This window comes from Eschrichtius robustus, chromosome 21 (assembly GCF_028021215.1).
Source record: "Eschrichtius robustus isolate mEscRob2 chromosome 21, mEscRob2.pri, whole genome shotgun sequence".
Taxonomy (NCBI): domain Eukaryota; kingdom Metazoa; phylum Chordata; class Mammalia; order Artiodactyla; family Eschrichtiidae; genus Eschrichtius; species Eschrichtius robustus.
The window spans coordinates 37008284-37029319 of record NC_090844.1 but is presented as its reverse complement, the minus strand read 5'-3'; positions in this window follow the sequence as shown (position 1 = coordinate 37029319).

Sequence of the window (21036 nt, the reverse complement as noted above, 5' to 3'; positions counted from 1 at the left end):
CGTATTCAGAGTGTAGGGCAACTCGCTGCACCCTTCCTTAAGAAGCTAGGTGGACTCAGCTCTTCAACAGCTCCAGGGATTCTGTTCTCGCACGTCCTACATGCCATGGAAGTCTGCCTCATTGCCCTCATTGGACCTACACTAAGAAACACAATCTGCTTCGCCGTCCTCTAGGAACTCTGACCCAAGGACCCCATACCTACAGGAGAAAGGAGGCTTGCATTCCTACTGCAACCAAAGCACAGTTTTTCCTGGTACACTGCAGGGCTTTAAAATAGGCTTAGGCCTGATAGCATACATAGAACTTTCCAAGAATGAGGGCGTTCGATACATGCAGAACACCCTGTGAAGAAAAGTTGATTCAGCAAGGGACAAGGGTGTAGCTAGAGTCTCTTTTGACTTGTTAGAAATCAGAAGGTGTTCGGCTGCATGTTCACTGGAAAAGAACACCTGAGAGCACAAACCTTGCTTTCCCAGTTGAAAAGCTCTATCCACGCTGCACTGAAGATACCTAAATAACACTGTTTTTGACTGGCCTCTAGTCACTGCAGGCAGCCCTCTGGAAAGAAAAGGAGTTTTCTCTAAGGAAACACGGTGCTTCCATAGCATGGGTGGGAGCTCCTCCTGTCATGCTCTAGAGCTACAGGGAAACTTGACGTGAGTACTTGCCTCAAGCTAAGGCCTGAAAAGCCCTCCTGAAGCGAAAGCGCTTAGCAGTTTCCATTAGGTCGTATTCGCAGTTCTGCTCTACTTTAACGTTTCTTCACTTTTCCTGACACTAGGCACCCTCGTGTAGGCACCCTTTTTCATGCAAATACAGTGAGTACCAGCAGTCTCCTTTGCCCTTCCAAGACACATCCAGACATAAAAGCCTTTCCCAGTAACTCTACGTATTCAGAGTGTAGGGCAACTCGCTGCACCCTTCCTTAAGAAGCTAGGTGGACTCAGATCTTCAACAGCTCCAGGGATTCTGTTCTCGCACGTCCTACATGCCATGGAAGTCTGCCTCATTGCCCTCATTAGAGCTACACTAAAAAACGCAATCTGCTTCGCCTTCCTTCTAGAAACTCGTACCCAAGGACCCCATAGCTACAGGATAAAGGAGGCTTGCATTACTACTGCAACCAAAGCACAGTTTTTCCTGGTACACTGCAGGACTTTACAATAGGGTTAGGCCCGATAGCATACATAGAACGTTCCAAGGATGAAGGAGTTCGATACATGCAGAACACCCTGTGAAGAAAAGTTGATACAGCAAGGGACCAGGGTGTAGCTAGAGTCTCTTTTGACTTGTTAGAAATCAGAAGGTGTTCGGCTGCATGTTCACTGGAAAAGTACACCTGATGGCACAAACCTTGCGTTTCCATTTGAAAAGCTCTATCCATGCTGCACTGAAGATACCTAAATAACACTGTTTTTGACTGGCCTCTAGTCACTGCAGGCAGCCCTCTGGAAAGAAAAGGAGTTTTCTCTAAGAAAACACGGTGCTTCCATAGCATGGGTGGGAGCTCCTCCTGTCATGCTCTAGAGCTACAGGGAAACTTGACGTGAGTACTTGCCTCAAGCTAAGGCCTGAAAAGCCCTGCTGAAGCGAAAGCGCTTAGCTGTTTCCATTAGGTCGTATTCGCAGTTCTGCTCTACTTTAACGTTTCTTCACTTTTCCTGACACTAGGCACCCTCGTGTAGGCACCCTTTTTCTTGCAAATACAGTGAGTACCAGCAGTCTCCTTTGCCCTTCCAGGACACATCCAGACATAAAAGCCTTTCCCAGTAACTCTACGTATTCAGAGTGTAGAGCAACTCGCTGCACCCTTCCTTAAGAAGCTAGGTGGACTCAGCTCTTCCACAGCTCCAGGGATTCTGTTCTCGCACGTCCTACATGCCATGGAAGTCTGCCTCATTGCCCTCATTGGACCTACACTAAAAAAAGCAATCAGCTTCGCCTTCCTTCTAGGAACTCTTACCCAAGGACACCATACCTACAGGTTAAAGAGGCTTGCATTCCTACTGGAACCAAAGCAAATATTTTCCTCTTACACTGCAGGACTTTAGAATAGGGTTAGGCCCGAGAGCATACATAGAACGTTCCAAGGATGAGGGAGTTCGATACATGCAGAACACCCTGTGAAGAAAAGTTGATTCAGCAAGGGACAAGTGTGTAGCTAGAGTCTCTTTTGACTTGTTAGAAATCAGAAGGTGTTCGGCTGCATGTTCACTGGAAAAGAACACCTGAGAGCACAAACCTTGCTTTCCCAGTTGAAAAGTTCTATCCACGCTGCACTGAAGATACCTAAATAACACTGTTTTTGACTGGCCTCTAGTCACTGCAGGCAGCCCTCTGGAAAGAAAAGGAGTTTTCTCTAAGGAAACACGGTGCTTCCATAGCATGGGTGGGAGCTCCTCCTGTCATGCTCTAGAGCTACAGGGAAACTTGACGTGAGTACTTGCCTCAAGCTAAGGCCTGAAAAGCCCTGCTGAAGCGAAAGTGCTTAACAGTTTCCATTAGGTCGTATTCGCAGTTCTGCTATACTTTAACGTTTCTTCACTTTTCTAGACACTAGGCACCCTCGTGTAGGCACCCTTTTGCCTACAAATACAGTGAGTACCAGCAGGCTCCTCTGCCCTTCTAAGAAACATCCAGGCCTAGTAGCCTTTCCCAGTCAGTCAATGTATTCAGAGGGTAGGGCAAAACACTGCACTCTTCCTTGGTAAAGCTAGATGTCCCCAGCGCTCCAACAGCTCCAGGGATTCTGTTCTCTCACGTCCTACATGCCATGGAAGTCTGCCTCATTGCCCTCATTGGAGCTACACTAAAAAACGCAATCTGCTTCGCCTTCCTTCTAGAAACTCTTAACCAAGGACCCCATACCTACAGGATAAAGGAGGCTTGCATTCCTACTGGAACCAAAGCAAAGTTTTTCCTGTTACACTGCAGGACTTTACAATAGGGTTAGGCCCGATAGCATACATAGAACGTTCCAAGGATGAAGGAGTTCGATACATGCAGAACACCCTGTGAAGAAAAGTTGATACAGCAAGGGACCAGGGTGTAGCTAGAGTCTCTTTTGACTTGTTAGAAATCAGAAGGTGTTCGGCTGCATGTTCATTGGAAAAGAACACCTGATGGCACAAACTTTGCGTTTCCATTTTAAAAGCTCTATCCATGCTGCATTGAAGATACCTAAATAACACTGTTTTTGACTGGCCTCTAGTCACTGCAGGCAGCCCTCTGGAAAGAAAATGAGTTTTCTCTAAGAAAACACGGTGCTTCCATAGCATGGGTGGGAGCTCCTCCTGTCATGCTCTAGAGCTACAGTGAAACTTGACGTGAGTACTTGCCTCAAGCTAAGGCCTGAAAAGCCCTGCTGAAGCGAAAGCGCTTAGCAGTTTCCATTAGGTCGTATTCGCAGTTCTGCTCTGCTTTAACGTTTCTTCACTTTTCCTGACACTAGGCACCCTCGTGTAGGCACCCTTTTTCTTGCAAATACAGTGAGTACCAGCAGTCTCCTTTGCCCTTCCAGGACACATCCAGACATAAAAGCCTTTCCCAGTAACTCTACGTATTCAGAGTGTAGGGCAACTCGCTGCACCCTTACTTAAGAAGCTAGGTGGACTCAGCTCTTCAACAGCTCCAGGGATTCTGTTCTCGCACGTCCTACATGCCATGGAAGTCTGCCTCATTGCCCTCATTGGACCTACACTAAGAAACACAATCTGCTTCGCCGTCCTCTAGGAACTCTGACCCAAGGACCCCATACCTACAGGAGAAAGGAGGCTTGCATTCCTACTGCAACCAAAGCACAGTTTTTCCTGGTACACTGCAGGGCTTTAAAATAGGCTTAGGCCTGATAGCATACATAGAACTTTCCAAGAATGAGGGCGTTCGATACATGCAGAACACCCTGTGAAGAAAAGTTGATTCAGCAAGGGACAAGGGTGTAGCTAGAGTCTCTTTTGACTTGTTAGAAATCAGAAGGTGTTCGGCTGCATGTTCACTGGAAAAGAACACCTGAGAGCACAAACCTTGCTTTCCCAGTTGAAAAGCTCTATCCACGCTGCACTGAAGATACCTAAATAACACTGTTTTTGACTGGCCTCTAGTCACTGCAGGCAGCCCTCTGGAAAGAAAAGGAGTTTTCTCTAAGGAAACACGGTGCTTCCATAGCATGGGTGGGAGCTCCTCCTGTCATGCTCTAGAGCTACAGGGAAACTTGACGTGAGTACTTGCCTCAAGCTAAGGCCTGAAAAGCCCTCCTGAAGCGAAAGCGCTTAGCAGTTTCCATTAGGTCGTATTCGCAGTTCTGCTCTACTTTAACGTTTCTTCACTTTTCCTGACACTAGGCACCCTCGTGTAGGCACCCTTTTTCATGCAAATACAGTGAGTACCAGCAGTCTCCTTTGCCCTTCCAGGACACATCCAGACATAAAAGCCTTTCCCAGTAACTCTACGTATTCAGAGTGTAGGGCAACTCGCTGCACCCTTCCTTAAGAAGCTAGGTGGACTCAGATCTTCAACAGCTCCAGGGATTCTGTTCTCGCACGTCCTACATGCCATGGAAGTCTGCCTCATTGCCCTCATTGGACCTACACAAAAAAAGCAATCTGCTTCGCCTTCCTTCTAGGAACTCTTACCCAAGGACACCATACCTACAGGTTAAAGAGGCTTGCATTCCTACTGGAACCAAAGCAAATATTTTCCTGTTACACTGCATGACTTTAGAATAGGGTTAGGCCCGATAGCATACATAGAACGTTCCAAGGATGAGGGAGTTCGATACATGCAGAACACCCTGTGAAGAAAAGTTGATTCAGCAAGGGACAAGTGTGTAGCTAGAGTCTCTTTTGACTTGTTAGAAATCAGAAGGTGTTCGGCTGCATGTTCACTGGAAAAGAACACCTGAGAGCACAAACCTTGCGTTTCCATTTTAAAACCTCTATCCAGGCTGCACTGAAGATACCTAAATAACACTTTTTTTGACTGGCCTCTAGTCACTGCAGGCAGCCCTCTGGAAAGAAAAGGAGTTTTCTCTAAGGAAACACGGTGCTTCCATAGCATGGGTGGGAGCTCCTCCTGTCATGCTCTAGAGCTACAGGGAAACTTGACGTGAGTACTTGCCTCAAGCTAAGGCCTGAAAAGCCCTGCTGAAGCGAAAGTGCTTAACAGTTTCCATTAGGTCGTATTCGCAGTTCTGCTATACTTTAACGTTTCTTCACTTTTCTAGACACTAGGCACCCTCCTGTAGGCACCCTTTTTCTTGCAAATACAGTGAGTACCAGCAGTCTCCTTTGCCCTTCCAGGACACATCCAGACATAAAAGCCTTTCCCAGTATCTCTACGTATTCAGAGTGTAGGGCAACTCGCTGCACCCTTCCTTAAGAAGCTAGGTGGACTCAGCTCTTCAACAGCTCCAGGGATTCTGTTCTCGCACGTCCTACATGCCATGGAAGTCTGCCTCATTGTCCTCATTGGACCTAAACTAAGAAACACAATCTGCTTCGCCGTCCTCTAGGAACTCTGACCCAAGGACCCCATACCTACAGGAGAAAGGAGGCTTGCATTCCTACTGCAACCAAAGCACAGTTTTTCCTGGTACACTGCAGGGCTTGAAAATAGGCTTAGGCCTGATAGCATACATAGAACTTTCCAAGAATGAGGGCGTTCGATACATGTAGAACACCCTGTGAAGAAAAGTTGATTCAGCAAGGGACAAGGGTGTAGCTAGAGTCTCGTTTGACTTGTAAGAATTCAGAAGGGTTTTGGCTGCATGTTCACCGGAATAGAAGACCTGATGGCACAAGCCTTGCTTTCCCATTTTAAATCACTATCCATGCTAGCCTGAAGATCCCTAAATAACACTGTTTTTGACTGGCCTCTAGTCACTGCAGGCAGCCCTCTGGAAAGAAAAGGAGTTTTCTCTAAGAAAACACGGTTCTTCCATAGCATGGCTGGGAGCTCCTCCTGTCATGCTCTAGAGCTACAGCGAAACTTGACGTGAGTACTTTCCTCAAGCTAAGGCCTGAAAAGCCCTGCTGAAGCGAAAGCGCTTAGCAGTTTCCATTAGGTCCTATTCGCAGTTCTGCTCTGCTTTAAAGTTTCTTCACTTTTTCTGACACTAGGCACCCTCGTGTAGGCACCCTTTTTCTTGCAAATACAGTGAGTACCATCAGTCTCCTTTCCCCTTCCAGGACACATCCAGACATAAAAGCCTTTCCCAGTAACTCTACGTATTCAGAGTGTAGGGCAACTCGCTGCACCCTTCCTTAAGAAGCTAGGTGGACTCAGCTCTTCAACAGCTCCAGGGATTCTGTTCTCGCACGTCCTACATGCCATGGAAGTCTGCCTCATTGCCCTCATTGGACCTACACTAAGAAACACAATCTGCTTCGCCGTCCTCTAGGAACTCTGACCCAAGGACCCCATACCTACAGGAGAAAGGAGGCTTGCATTCCTACTGCAACCAAAGCACAGTTTTTCCTGGTACACTGCAGGGCTTGAAAATAGGCTTAGGCCTGATAGCATACATAGAACTTTCCAAGAATGAGGGCGTTCGATACATGTAGAACACCCTGTGAAGAAAAGTTGATTCAGCAAGGGACAAGGGTGTAGCTAGAGTCTCTTTTGACTTGTAAGAATTCAGAAGGGTTTTGGCTGCATGTTCACCGGAATAGAAGACCTGATGGCACAAGCCTTGCTTTCCCATTTTAAATCACTATCCATGCTAGCCTGAAGATCCCTAAATAACACTGTTTTTGACTGGCCTCTAGTCACTGCAGGCAGCCCTCTGGAAAGAAAAGGAGTTTTCTCTAAGAAAACACGGTGCTTCCATAGCATGGCTGGGAGCTCCTCCTGTCATGCTCTAGAGCTACAGCGAAACTTGACGTGAGTACTTGCCTCAAGCTAAGGCCTGAAAAGCCCTGCTGAAGCGAAAGCGCTTAGCAGTTTCCATTAGGTCGTATTCGCAGTTCTGCTCTGCTTTAAAGTTTCTTCACTTTTTCTGACACTAGGCACCCTCGTGTAGGCACCCTTTTTCTTGCAAATACAGTGAGTACCATCAGTCTCCTTTCCCCTTCCAGGACACATCCAGACATAAAAGCCTTTCCCAGTAACTCTACGTATTCAGAGTGTAGGGCAACTCGCTGCACCCTTCCTTAAGAAGCTAGGTGGACTCAGATCTTCAACAGCTCCAGGGATTCTGTTCTCGCACGTCCTACATGCCATGGAAGTCTGCCTCATTGCCCTCATTGGACCTACACTAAGAAACACAATCTGCTTCGCCGTCCTCTAGGAACTCTGACCCAAGGACCCCATACCTACAGGAGAAAGGAGGCTTGCATTCCTACTGCAACCAAAGCACAGTTTTTCCTGGTACACTGCAGGGCTTTAAAATAGGCTTAGGCCTGATAGCATACATAGAACTTTCCAAGAATGAGGGCGTTCGATACATGCAGAACACCCTGTGAAGAAAAGTTGATTCAGCAAGGGACAAGGGTGTAGCTAGAGTCTCTTTTGACTTGTTAGAAATCAGAAGGTGTTCGGCTGCATGTTCACTGGAAAAGAACACCTGAGAGCACATACCTTGCTTTCCCAGTTGAAAAGCTCTATCCACGCTGCACTGAAGATACCTAAATAACACTGTTTTTGACTGGCCTCTAGTCACTGCAGGCAGCCCTCTGGAAAGAAAAGGAGTTTTCTCTAAGGAAACACGGTGCTTCCATAGCATGGGTGGGAGCTCCTCCTGTCATGCTCTAGAGCTACAGGGAAACTTGACGTGAGTACTTGCCTCAAGCTAAGGCCTGAAAAGCCCTGCTGAAGCGAAAGTGCTTAACAGTTTCCATTAGGTCGTATTCGCAGTTCTGCTATACTTTAACGTTTCTTCACTTTTCTAGACACTAGGCACCCTCGTGTAGGCACCCTTTTTCTTGCAAATACAGTGAGTACCAGCAGTCTCCTTTGCCCTTCCAGGACACATCCAGACATAAAAGCCTTTCCCAGTAACTCTACGTATTCAGAGTGTAGGGCAACTCGCTGCACCCTTCCTTAAGAAGCTAGGTGGACTCAGCTCTTCAACAGCTCCAGGGATTCTGTTCTCGCACGTCCTACATGCCATGGAAGTCTGCCTCATTGCCCTCATTGGACCTACACTAAGAAACACAATCTGCTTCGCCGTCCTCTAGGAACTCTGACCCAAGGACCCCATACCTACAGGAGAAAGGAGGCTTGCATTCCTACTGCAACCAAAGCACAGTTTTTCCTGGTACACTGCAGGGCTTGAAAATAGGCTTAGGCCTGATAGCATACATAGAACTTTCCAAGAATGAGGGCGTTCGATACATGTAGAACACCCTGTGAAGAAAAGTTGATTCAGCAAGGGACAAGGGTGTAGCTAGAGTCTCTTTTGACTTGTAAGAATTCAGAAGGGTTTTGGCTGCATGTTCACCGGAATAGAAGACCTGATGGCACAAGCCTTGCTTTCCCATTTTAAATCACTATCCATGCTAGCCTGAAGATCCCTAAATAACACTGTTTTTGACTGGCCTCTAGTCACTGCAGGCAGCCCTCTGGAAAGAAAAGGAGTTTTCTCTAAGAAAACACGGTGCTTCCATAGCATGGCTGGGAGCTCCTCCTGTCATGCTCTAGAGCTACAGCGAAACTTGACGTGAGTACTTGCCTCAAGCTAAGGCCTGAAAAGCCCTGCTGAAGCGAAAGCGCTTAGCAGTTTCCATTAGGTCGTATTCGCAGTTCTGCTCTGCTTTAACGTTTCTTCACTTTTCCTGACACTAGGCACCCTCGTGTAGGCACCCTTTTTCTTGCAAATACAGTGAGTACCATCAGTCTCCTTTCCCCTTCCAGGACACATCCAGACATAAAAGCCTTTCCCAGTAACTCTACGTATTCAGAGTGTAGGGCAACTCGCTGCACCCTTCCTTAAGAAGCTAGGTGGACTCAGATCTTCAACAGCTCCAGGGATTCTGTTCTCGCACGTCCTACATGCCATGGAAGTCTGCCTCATTGCCCTCATTGGACCTACACTAAGAAACACAATCTGCTTCGCCGTCCTCTAGGAACTCTGACCCAAGGACCCCATACCTACAGGAGAAAGGAGGCTTGCATTCCTACTGCAACCAAAGCACAGTTTTTCCTGGTACACTGCAGGGCTTTAAAATAGGCTTAGGCCTGATAGCATACATAGAACTTTCCAAGAATGAGGGCGTTCGATACATGCAGAACACCCTGTGAAGAAAAGTTGATTCAGCAAGGGACAAGGGTGTAGCTAGAGTCTCTTTTGACTTGTTAGAAATCAGAAGGTGTTCGGCTGCATGTTCACTGGAAAAGAACACCTGAGAGCACATACCTTGCTTTCCCAGTTGAAAAGCTCTATCCACGCTGCACTGAAGATACCTAAATAACACTGTTTTTGACTGGCCTCTAGTCACTGCAGGCAGCCCTCTGGAAAGAAAAGGAGTTTTCTCTAAGGAAACACGGTGCTTCCATAGCATGGGTGGGAGCTCCTCCTGTCATGCTCTAGAGCTACAGGGAAACTTGACGTGAGTACTTGCCTCAAGCTAAGGCCTGAAAAGCCCTGCTGAAGCGAAAGCGCTTAGCAGTTTCCATTAGGTCGTATTCGCAGTTCTGCTCTACTTTAACGTTTCTTCACTTTTCCTGACACTAGGCACCCTCGTGTAGGCACCCTTTTTCTTGCAAATACAGTGAGTACCAGCAGTCTCCTTTGCCCTTCCAGGACACATCCAGACATAAAAGCCTTTCCCAGTAACTCTACGTATTCAGAGTGTAGGGCAACTCGCTGCACCCTTCCTTAAGAAGCTAGGTGGACTCAGCTCTTCAACAGCTCCAGGGATTCTGTTCTCGCACGTCCTACATGCCATGGAAGTCTGCCTCATTGCCCTCATTGGACCTACACTAAGAAACACAATCTGCTTCGCCGTCCTCTAGGAACTCTGACCCAAGGACCCCATACCTACAGGAGAAAGGAGGCTTGCATTCCTACTGCAACCAAAGCACAGTTTTTCCTGGTACACTGCAGGGCTTTAAAATAGGCTTAGGCCTGATAGCATACATAGAACTTTCCAAGAATGAGGGCGTTCGATACATGCAGAACACCCTGTGAAGAAAAGTTGATTCAGCAAGGGACAAGGGTGTAGCTAGAGTCTCTTTTGACTTGTTAGAAATCAGAAGGTGTTCGGCTGCATGTTCACTGGAAAAGAACACCTGAGAGCACAAACCTTGCGTTTCCATTTTAAAACCTCTATCCACGCTGCACTGAATATACCTAAATAACACTGTTTTTGACTGGCCTCTAGTCACTGCAGGCAGCCCTCTGGAAAGAAAAGGAGTTTTCTCTAAGGAAACACGGTGCTTGCATATAATGGGTGGGAGCTCCTCCTGTCATGCTCTAGAGCTACAGGGAAACTTGACGTGAGTACTTGCCTCAAGCTAAGGCCTGAAAAGCCCTGCTGAAGCGAAAGTGCTTAACAGTTTCCATTAGGTCGTATTCGCAGTTCTGCTATACTTTAACGTTTCTTCACTTTTCTAGACACTAGGCACCCTCGTGTAGGCACCCTTTTGCCTACAAATACAGTGAGTACCAGCAGGCTCCTCTGCCCTTCTAAGAAACATCCAGGCCTAGTAGCCTTTCCCACTCAGTCAAAGTATTCAGAGGGTAGGGCAACAGACTGCACTCTTCCTTGGTAAAGCTAGATGTCCTCAGCACTCCAACAGCTCCAGGGATTCTGTTCTCTCACGTCCTACATGCCATGGAAGTCTGCCTCATTGCCCTCATTGGAGCTACACTAAAAAACGCAATCTGCTTCGCCTTCCTTCTAGAAACTCGTACCCAAGGACCCCATACCTACAGGATAAAGGAGGCTTGCATTACTACTGCAACCAAAGCACAGTTTTTCCTGGTACACTGCAGGACTTTACAATAGGGTTAGGCCCGATAGCATACATAGAACGTTCCAAGGATGAAGGAGTTCGATACATGCAGAACACCCTGTGAAGAAAAGTTGATACAGCAAGGGACCAGGGTGTAGCTAGAGTCACTGTTGACTTGTTAGAAATCAGAAGGTGTTCGGCTGCATGTTCACTGGAAAAGTACACCTGATGGCACAAACCTTGCGTTTCCATTTTAAAAGCTCTATCCATGCTGCACTGAAGATACCTAAATAACACTGTTTTTGACTGGCCTCTAGTCACTGCAGGCAGCCCTCTGGAAAGAAAAGGAGTTTTCTCTAAGAAAACACGGTGCTTCCATAGCATGGGTGGGAGCTCCTCCTGTCATGCTCTAGAGCTACAGGGAAACTTGACGTGAGTACTTGCCTCAAGCTAAGGCCTGAAAAGCCCTGCTGAAGCGAAAGCGCTTAGCAGTTTCCATTAGGTCGTATTCGCAGTTCTGCTCTGCTTTAACGTTTCTTCACTTTTCCTGACACTAGGCACCCTCGTGTAGGCACCCTTTTTCTTGCAAATACAGTGAGTACCAGCAGTCTCCTTTGCCCTTCCAGGACACATCCAGACATAAAAGCCTTTCCCAGTAACTCTACGTATTCAGAGTGTAGGGCAACTCGCTGCACCCTTCCTTAAGAAGCTAGGTGGACTCAGCTCTTCAACAGCTCCAGGGATTCTGTTCTCGCACGTCCTACATGCCATGGAAGTCTGCCTCATTGCCCTCATTGGACCTACACTAAGAAACACAATCTGCTTCGCCGTCCTCTAGGAACTCTGACCCAAGGACCCCATACCTACAGGAGAAAGGAGGCTTGCATTCCTACTGCAACCAAAGCACAGTTTTTCCTGGTACACTGCAGGGCTTTAAAATAGGCTTAGGCCTGATAGCATACATAGAACTTTCCAAGAATGAGGGCGTTCGATACATGCAGAACACCCTGTGAAGAAAAGTTGATTCAGCAAGGGACAAGGGTGTAGCTAGAGTCTCTTTTGACTTGTTAGAAATCAGAAGGTGTTCGGCTGCATGTTCACTGGAAAAGAACACCTGAGAGCACAAACCTTGCTTTCCCAGTTGAAAAGCTCTATCCACGCTGCACTGAAGATACCTAAATAACACTGTTTTTGACTGGCCTCTAGTCACTGCAGGCAGCCCTCTGGAAAGAAAAGGAGTTTTCTCTAAGGAAACACGGTGCTTCCATAGCATGGGTGGGAGCTCCTCCTGTCATGCTCTAGAGCTACAGGGAAACTTGACGTGAGTACTTGCCTCAAGCTAAGGCCTGAAAAGCCCTCCTGAAGCGAAAGCGCTTAGCAGTTTCCATTAGGTCGTATTCGCAGTTCTGCTCTACTTTAACGTTTCTTCACTTTTCCTGACACTAGGCACCCTCGTGTAGGCACCCTTTTTCATGCAAATACAGTGAGTACCAGCAGTCTCCTTTGCCCTTCCAGGACACATCCAGACATAAAAGCCTTTCCCAGTAACTCTACGTATTCAGAGTGTAGGGCAACTCGCTGCACCCTTCCTTAAGAAGCTAGGTGGACTCAGATCTTCAACAGCTCCAGGGATTCTGTTCTCGCACGTCCTACATGCCATGGAAGTCTGCCTCATTGCCCTCATTAGAGCTACACTAAAAAACGCAATCTGCTTCGCCTTCCTTCTAGAAACTCGTACCCAAGGACCCCATAGCTACAGGATAAAGGAGGCTTGCATTACTACTGCAACCAAAGCACAGTTTTTCCTGGTACACTGCAGGACTTTACAATAGGGTTAGGCCCGATAGCATACATAGAACGTTCCAAGGATGAAGGAGTTCGATACATGCAGAACACCCTGTGAAGAAAAGTTGATACAGCAAGGGACCAGGGTGTAGCTAGAGTCTCTTTTGACTTGTTAGAAATCAGAAGGTGTTCGGCTGCATGTTCACTGGAAAAGTACACCTGATGGCACAAACCTTGCGTTTCCATTTGAAAAGCTCTATCCATGCTGCACTGAAGATACCTAAATAACACTGTTTTTGACTGGCCTCTAGTCACTGCAGGCAGCCCTCTGGAAAGAAAAGGAGTTTTCTCTAAGAAAACACGGTGCTTCCATAGCATGGGTGGGAGCTCCTCCTGTCATGCTCTAGAGCTACAGGGAAACTTGACGTGAGTACTTGCCTCAAGCTAAGGCCTGAAAAGCCCTGCTGAAGCGAAAGCGCTTAGCTGTTTCCATTAGGTCGTATTCGCAGTTCTGCTCTACTTTAACGTTTCTTCACTTTTCCTGACACTAGGCACCCTCGTGTAGGCACCCTTTTTCTTGCAAATACAGTGAGTACCAGCAGTCTCCTTTGCCCTTCCAGGACACATCCAGACATAAAAGCCTTTCCCAGTAACTCTACGTATTCAGAGTGTAGAGCAACTCGCTGCACCCTTCCTTAAGAAGCTAGGTGGACTCAGCTCTTCCACAGCTCCAGGGATTCTGTTCTCGCACGTCCTACATGCCATGGAAGTCTGCCTCATTGCCCTCATTGGACCTACACTAAAAAAAGCAATCAGCTTCGCCTTCCTTCTAGGAACTCTTACCCAAGGACACCATACCTACAGGTTAAAGAGGCTTGCATTCCTACTGGAACCAAAGCAAATATTTTCCTGTTACACTGCAGGACTTTAGAATAGGGTTAGGCCCGAGAGCATACATAGAACGTTCCAAGGATGAGGGAGTTCGATACATGCAGAACACCCTGTGAAGAAAAGTTGATTCAGCAAGGGACAAGTGTGTAGCTAGAGTCTCTTTTGACTTGTTAGAAATCAGAAGGTGTTCGGCTGCATGTTCACTGGAAAAGAACACCTGAGAGCACAAACCTTGCGTTTCCATTTTAAAACCTCTATCCACGCTGCACTGAAGATACCTAAATAACACTGTTTTTGACTGGCCTCTAGTCACTGCAGGCAGCCCTCTGGAAAGAAAAGGAGTTTTCTCTAAGGAAACACGGTGCTTCCATAGCATGGGTGGGAGCTCCTCCTGTCATGCTCTAGAGCTACAGGGAAACTTGACGTGAGTACTTGCCTCAAGCTAAGGCCTGAAAAGCCCTGCTGAAGCGAAAGTGCTTAACAGTTTCCATTAGGTCATATTCGCAGTTCTGCTCTACTTTAACGTTTCTTCACTTTTCTAGACACTAGGCACCCTCGTGTAGGCACCCTTTTGCCTACAAATACAGTGAGTACCAGCAGGCTCCTCTGCCCTTCTAAGAAACATCCAGGCCTAGTAGCCTTTCCCAGTCAGTCAATGTATTCAGAGGGTAGGGCAAAACACTGCACTCTTCCTTGGTAAAGCTAGATGTCCCCAGCGCTCCAACAGCTCCAGGGATTCTGTTCTCTCACGTCCTACATGCCATGGAAGTCTGCCTCATTGCCCTCATTGGAGCTACACTAAAAAACGCAATCTGCTTCGCCTTCCTTCTAGAAACTCTTACCCAAGGACCCCATACCTACAGGATAAAGGAGGCTTGCATTCCTACTGGAACCAAAGCAAAGTTTTTCCTGTTACACTGCAGGACTTTACAATAGGGTTAGGCCCGATAGCATACATAGAACGTTCCAAGGATGAAGGAGTTCGATACATGCAGAACACCCTGTGAAGAAAAGTTGATACAGCAAGGGACCAGGGTGTAGCTAGAGTCTCTTTTGACTTGTTAGAAATCAGAAGGTGTTCGGCTGCATGTTCATTGGAAAAGAACACCTGATGGCACAAACTTTGCGTTTCCATTTTAAAAGCTCTATCCATGCTGCATTGAAGATACCTAAATAACACTGTTTTTGACTGGCCTCTAGTCACTGCAGGCAGCCCTCTGGAAAGAAAATGAGTTTTCTCTAAGAAAACACGGTGCTTCCATAGCATGGGTGGGAGCTCCTCCTGTCATGCTCTAGAGCTACAGGGAAACTTGACGTGAGTACTTGCCTCAAGCTAAGGCCTGAAAAGCCCTGCTGAAGCGAAAGCGCTTAGCAGTTTCCATTAGGTCGTATTCGCAGTTCTGCTCTGCTTTAACGTTTCTTCACTTTTCCTGACACTAGGCACCCTCGTGTAGGCACCCTTTTTCTTGCAAATACAGTGAGTACCAGCAGTCTCCTTTCCCCTTCCAGGACACATCCAGACATAAAAGCCTTTCCCAGTAACTCTACGTATTCAGAGTGTAGGGCAACTCGCTGCACCCTTCCTTAAGAAGCTAGGTGGACTCAGCTCTTCAACAGCTCCAGGGATTCTGTTCTCGCACGTCCTACATGCCATGGAAGTCTGCCTCATTGCCCTCATTGGACCTACACTAAGAAACACAATCTGCTTCGCCGTCCTCTAGGAACTCTGACCCAAGGACCCCATACCTACAGGAGAAAGGAGGCTTGCATTCCTACTGCAACCAAAGCACAGTTTTTCCTGGTACACTGCAGGGCTTTAAAATAGGCTTAGGCCTGATAGCATACATAGAACTTTCCAAGAATGAGGGCGTTCGATACATGCAGAACACCCTGTGAAGAAAAGTTGATTCAGCAAGGGACAAGGGTGTAGCTAGAGTCTCTTTTGACTTGTTAGAAATCAGAAGGTGTTCGGCTGCATGTTCACTGGAAAAGAACACCTGAGAGCACAAACCTTGCTTTCCCAGTTGAAAAGCTCTATCCACGCTGCACTGAAGATACCTAAATAACACTGTTTTTGACTGGCCTCTAGTCACTGCAGGCAGCCCTCTGGAAAGAAAAGGAGTTTTCTCTAAGGAAACACGGTGCTTCCATAGCATGGGTGGGAGCTCCTCCTGTCATGCTCTAGAGCTACAGGGAAACTTGACGTGAGTACTTGCCTCAAGCTAAGGCCTGAAAAGCCCTCCTGAAGCGAAAGCGCTTAGCAGTTTCCATTAGGTCGTATTCGCAGTTCTGCTCTACTTTAACGTTTCTTCACTTTTCCTGACACTAGGCACCCTCGTGTAGGCACCCTTTTTCATGCAAATACAGTGAGTACCAGCAGTCTCCTTTGCCCTTCCAGGACACATCCAGACATAAAAGCCTTTCCCAGTAACTCTACGTATTCAGAGTGTAGGGCAACTCGCTGCACCCTTCCTTAAGAAGCTAGGTGGACTCAGATCTTCAACAGCTCCAGGGATTCTGTTCTCGCACGTCCTACATGCCATGGAAGTCTGCCTCATTGCCCTCATTAGAGCTACACTAAAAAACGCAATCTGCTTCGCCTTCCTTCTAGAAACTCGTACCCAAGGACCCCATAGCTACAGGATAAAGGAGGCTTGCATTACTACTGCAACCAAAGCACAGTTTTTCCTGGTACACTGCAGGACTTTACAATAGGGTTAGGCCCGATAGCATACATAGAACGTTCCAAGGATGAAGGAGTTCGATACATGCAGAACACCCTGTGAAGAAAAGTTGATACAGCAAGGGACCAGGGTGTAGCTAGAGTCTCTTTTGACTTGTTAGAAATCAGAAGGTGTTCGGCTGCATGTTCACTGGAAAAGTACACCTGATGGCACAAACCTTGCGTTTCCATTTGAAAAGCTCTATCCATGCTGCACTGAAGATACCTAAATAACACTGTTTTTGACTGGCCTCTAGTCACTGCAGGCAGCCCTCTGGAAAGAAAAGGAGTTTTCTCTAAGAAAACACGGTGCTTCCATAGCATGGGTGGGAGCTCCTCCTGTCATGCTCTAGAGCTACAGGGAAACTTGACGTGAGTACTTGCCTCAAGCTAAGGCCTGAAAAGCCCTGCTGAAGCGAAAGCGCTTAGCTGTTTCCATTAGGTCGTATTCGCAGTTCTGCTCTACTTTAACGTTTCTTCACTTTTCCTGACACTAGGCACCCTCGTGTAGGCACCCTTTTTCTTGCAAATACAGTGAGTACCAGCAGTCTCCTTTGCCCTTCCAGGACACATCCAGACATAAAAGCCTTTCCCAGTAACTCTACGTATTCAGAGTGTAGAGCAACTCGCTGCACCCTTCCTTAAGAAGCTAGGTGGACTCAGCTCTTCCACAGCTCCAGGGATTCTGTTCTCGCACGTCCTACATGCCATGGAAGTCTGCCTCATTGCCCTCATTGGACCTACACTAAAAAAAGCAATCAGCTTCGCCTTCCTTCTAGGAACTCTTACCCAAGGACACCATACCTACAGGTTAAAGAGGCTTGCATTCCTACTGGAACCAAAGCAAATATTTTCCTGTTACACTGCAGGACTTTAGAATAGGGTTAGGCCCGAGAGCATACATAGAACGTTCCAAGGATGAGGGAGTTCGATACATGCAGAACACCCTGTGAAGAAAAGTTGATTCAGCAAGGGACAAGTGTGTAGCTAGAGTCTCTTTTGACTTGTTAGAAATCAGAAGGTGTTCGGCTGCATGTTCACTGGAAAAGAACACCTGAGAGCACAAACCTTGCGTTTCCATTTTAAAACCTCTATCCACGCTGCACTGAAGATACCTAAATAACACTGTTTTTGACTGGCCTCTAGTCACTGCAGGCAGCCCTCTGGAAAGAAAAGGAGTTTTCTCTAAGGAAACACGGTGCTTCCATAGCATGGGTGGGAGCTCCTCCTGTCATGCTCTAGAGCTACAGGGAAACTTGACGTGAGTACTTGCCTCAAGCTAAGGCCTGAAAAGCCCTGCTGAAGCGAAAGTGCTTAACAGTTTCCATTAGGTCGTATTCGCAGTTCTGCTATACTTTAACGTTTCTTCACTTTTCTAGACACTAGGCACCCTCGTGTAGGCACCCTTTTGCCTACAAATACAGTGAGTACCAGCAGGCTCCTCTGCCCTTCTAAGAAACATCCAGGCCTAGTAGCCTTTCCCAGTCAGTCAATGTATTCAGAGGGTAGGGCAAAACACTGCACTCTTCCTTGGTAAAGCTAGATGTCCCCAGCGCTCCAACAGCTCCAGGGATTCTGTTCTCTCACGTCCTACATGCCATGGAAGTCTGCCTCATTGCCCTCATTGGAGCTACACTAAAAAACGCAATCTGCTTCGCCTTCCTTCTAGAAACTCTTACCCAAGGACCCCATACCTACAGGATAAAGGAGGCTTGCATTCCTACTGGAACCAAAGCAAAGTTTTTCCTGTTACACTGCAGGACTTTACAATAGGGTTAGGCCCGATAGCATACATAGAACGTTCCAAGGATGAAGGAGTTCGATACATGCAGAACACCCTGTGAAGAAAAGTTGATACAGCAAGGGACCAGGGTGTAGCTAGAGTCTCTTTTGACTTGTTAGAAATCAGAAGGTGTTCGGCTGCATGTTCATTGGAAAAGAACACCTGATGGCACAAACTTTGCGTTTCCATTTTAAAAGCTCTATCCATGCTGCATTGAAGATACCTAAATAACACTGTTTTTGACTGGCCTCTAGTCACTGCAGGCAGCCCTCTGGAAAGAAAATGAGTTTTCTCTAAGAAAACACGGTGCTTCCATAGCATGGGTGGGAGCTCCTCCTGTCATGCTCTAGAGCTACAGGGAAACTTGACGTGAGTACTTGCCTCAAGCTAAGGCCTGAAAAGCCCTGCTGAAGCGAAAGCGCTTAGCAGTTTCCATTAGGTCGTATTCGCAGTTCTGCTCTGCTTTAACGTTTCTTCACTTTTCCTGACACTAGGCACCCTCGTGTAGGCACCCTTTTTCTTGCAAATACAGTGAGTACCAGCAGTCTCCTTTCCCCTTCCAGGACACATCCAGACATAAAAGCCTTTCCCAGTAACTCTACGTATTCAGAGTGTAGGGCAACTCGCTGCACCCTTCCTTAAGAAGCTAGGTGGACTCAGCTCTTCAACAGCTCCAGGGATTCTGTTCTCGCACGTCCTACATGCCATGGAAGTCTGCCTCATTGCCCTCATTGGACCTACACTAAGAAACACAATCTGCTTCGCCGTCCTCTAGGAACTCTGACCCAAGGACCCCATACCTACAGGAGAAAGGAGGCTTGCATTCCTACTGCAACCAAAGCACAGTTTTTCCTGGTACACTGCAGGGCTTTAAAATAGGCTTAGGCCTGATAGCATACATAGAACTTTCCAAGAATGAGGGCGTTCGATACATGCAGAACACCCTGTGAAGAAAAGTTGATTCAGCAAGGGACAAGGGTGTAGCTAGAGTCTCTTTTGACTTGTTAGAAATCAGAAGGTGTTCGGCTGCATGTTCACTGGAAAAGAACACCTGAGAGCACAAACCTTGCTTTCCCAGTTGAAAAGCTCTATCCACGCTGCACTGAAGATACCTAAATAACACTGTTTTTGACTGGCCTCTAGTCACTGCAGGCAGCCCTCTGGAAAGAAAAGGAGTTTTCTCTAAGGAAACACGGTGCTTCCATAGCATGGGTGGGAGCTCCTCCTGTCATGCTCTAGAGCTACAGGGAAACTTGACGTGAGTACTTGCCTCAAGCTAAGGCCTGAAAAGCCCTCCTGAAGCGAAAGCGCTTAGCAGTTTCCATTAGGTCGTATTCGCAGTTCTGCTCTACTTTAACGTTTCTTCACTTTTCCTGACACTAGGCACCCTCGTGTAGGCACCCTTTTTCATGCAAATACAGTGAGTACCAGCAGTCTCCTTTGCCCTTCCAGGACACATCCAGACATAAAAGCCTTTCCCAGTAACTCTACGTATTCAGAGTGTAGGGCAACTCGCTGCACCCTTCCTTAAGAAGCTAGGTGGACTCAGATCTTCAACAGCTCCAGGGATTCTGTTCTCGCACGTCCTACATGCCATGGAAGTCTGCCTCATTGCCCTCATTGGACCTACACAAAAAAAGCAATCTGCTTCGCCTTCCTTCTAGGAACTCTTACCCAAGGACACCATACCTACAGGTTAAAGAGGCTTGCATTCCTACTGGAACCAAAGCAAATATTTTCCTGTTACACTGCATGACTTTAGAATAGGGTTAGGCCCGATAGCATACATAGAACGTTCCAAGGATGAGGGAGTTCGATACATGCAGAACACCCTGTGAAGAAAAGTTGATTCAGCAAGGGACAAGTGTGTAGCTAGAGTCTCTTTTGACTTGTTAGAAATCAGAAGGTGTTCGGCTGCATGTTCACTGGAAAAGAACACCTGAGAGCACAAACCTTGCGTTTCCATTTTAAAACCTCTATCCAGGCTGCACTGAAGATACCTAAATAACACTTTTTTTGACTGGCCTCTAGTCACTGCAGGCAGCCCTCTGGAAAGAAAAGGAGTTTTCTCTAAGGAAACACGGTGCTTCCATAGCATGGGTGGGAGCTCCTCCTGTCATGCTCTAGAGCTACAGGGAAACTTGACGTGAGTACTTGCCTCAAGCTAAGGCCTGAAAAGCCCTGCTGAAGCGAAAGTGCTTAACAGTTTCCATTAGGTCGTATTCGCAGTTCTGCTATACTTTAACGTTTCTTCACTTTTCTAGACACTAGGCACCCTCCTGTAGGCACCCTTTTTCTTGCAAATACAGTGAGTACCAGCAGTCTCCTTTGCCCTTCCAGGACACATCCAGACATAAAAGCCTTTCCCAGTATCTCTACGTATTCAGAGTGTAGGGCAACTCGCTGCACCCTTCCTTAAGAAGCTAGGTGGACTCAGCTCTTCAACAGCTCCAGGGATTCTGTTCTCGCACGTCCTACATGCCATGGAAGTCTGCCTCATTGTCCTCATTGGACCTAAACTAAGAAACACAATCTGCTTCGCCGTCCTCTAGGAACTCTGACCCAAGGACCCCATACCTACAGGAGAAAGGAGGCTTGCATTCCTACTGCAACCAAAGCACAGTTTTTCCTGGTACACTGCAGGGCTTGAAAATAGGCTTAGGCCTGATAGCATACATAGAACTTTCCAAGAATGAGGGCGTTCGATACATGTAGAACACCCTGTGAAGAAAAGTTGATTCAGCAAGGGACAAGGGTGTAGCTAGAGTCTCTTTTGACTTGTAAGAATTCAGAAGGGTTTTGGCTGCATGTTCACCGGAATAGAAGACCTGATGGCACAAGCCTTGCTTTCCCATTTTAAATCACTATCCATGCTAGCCTGAAGATCCCTAAATAACACTGTTTTTGACTGGCCTCTAGTCACTGCAGGCAGCCCTCTGGAAAGAAAAGGAGTTTTCTCTA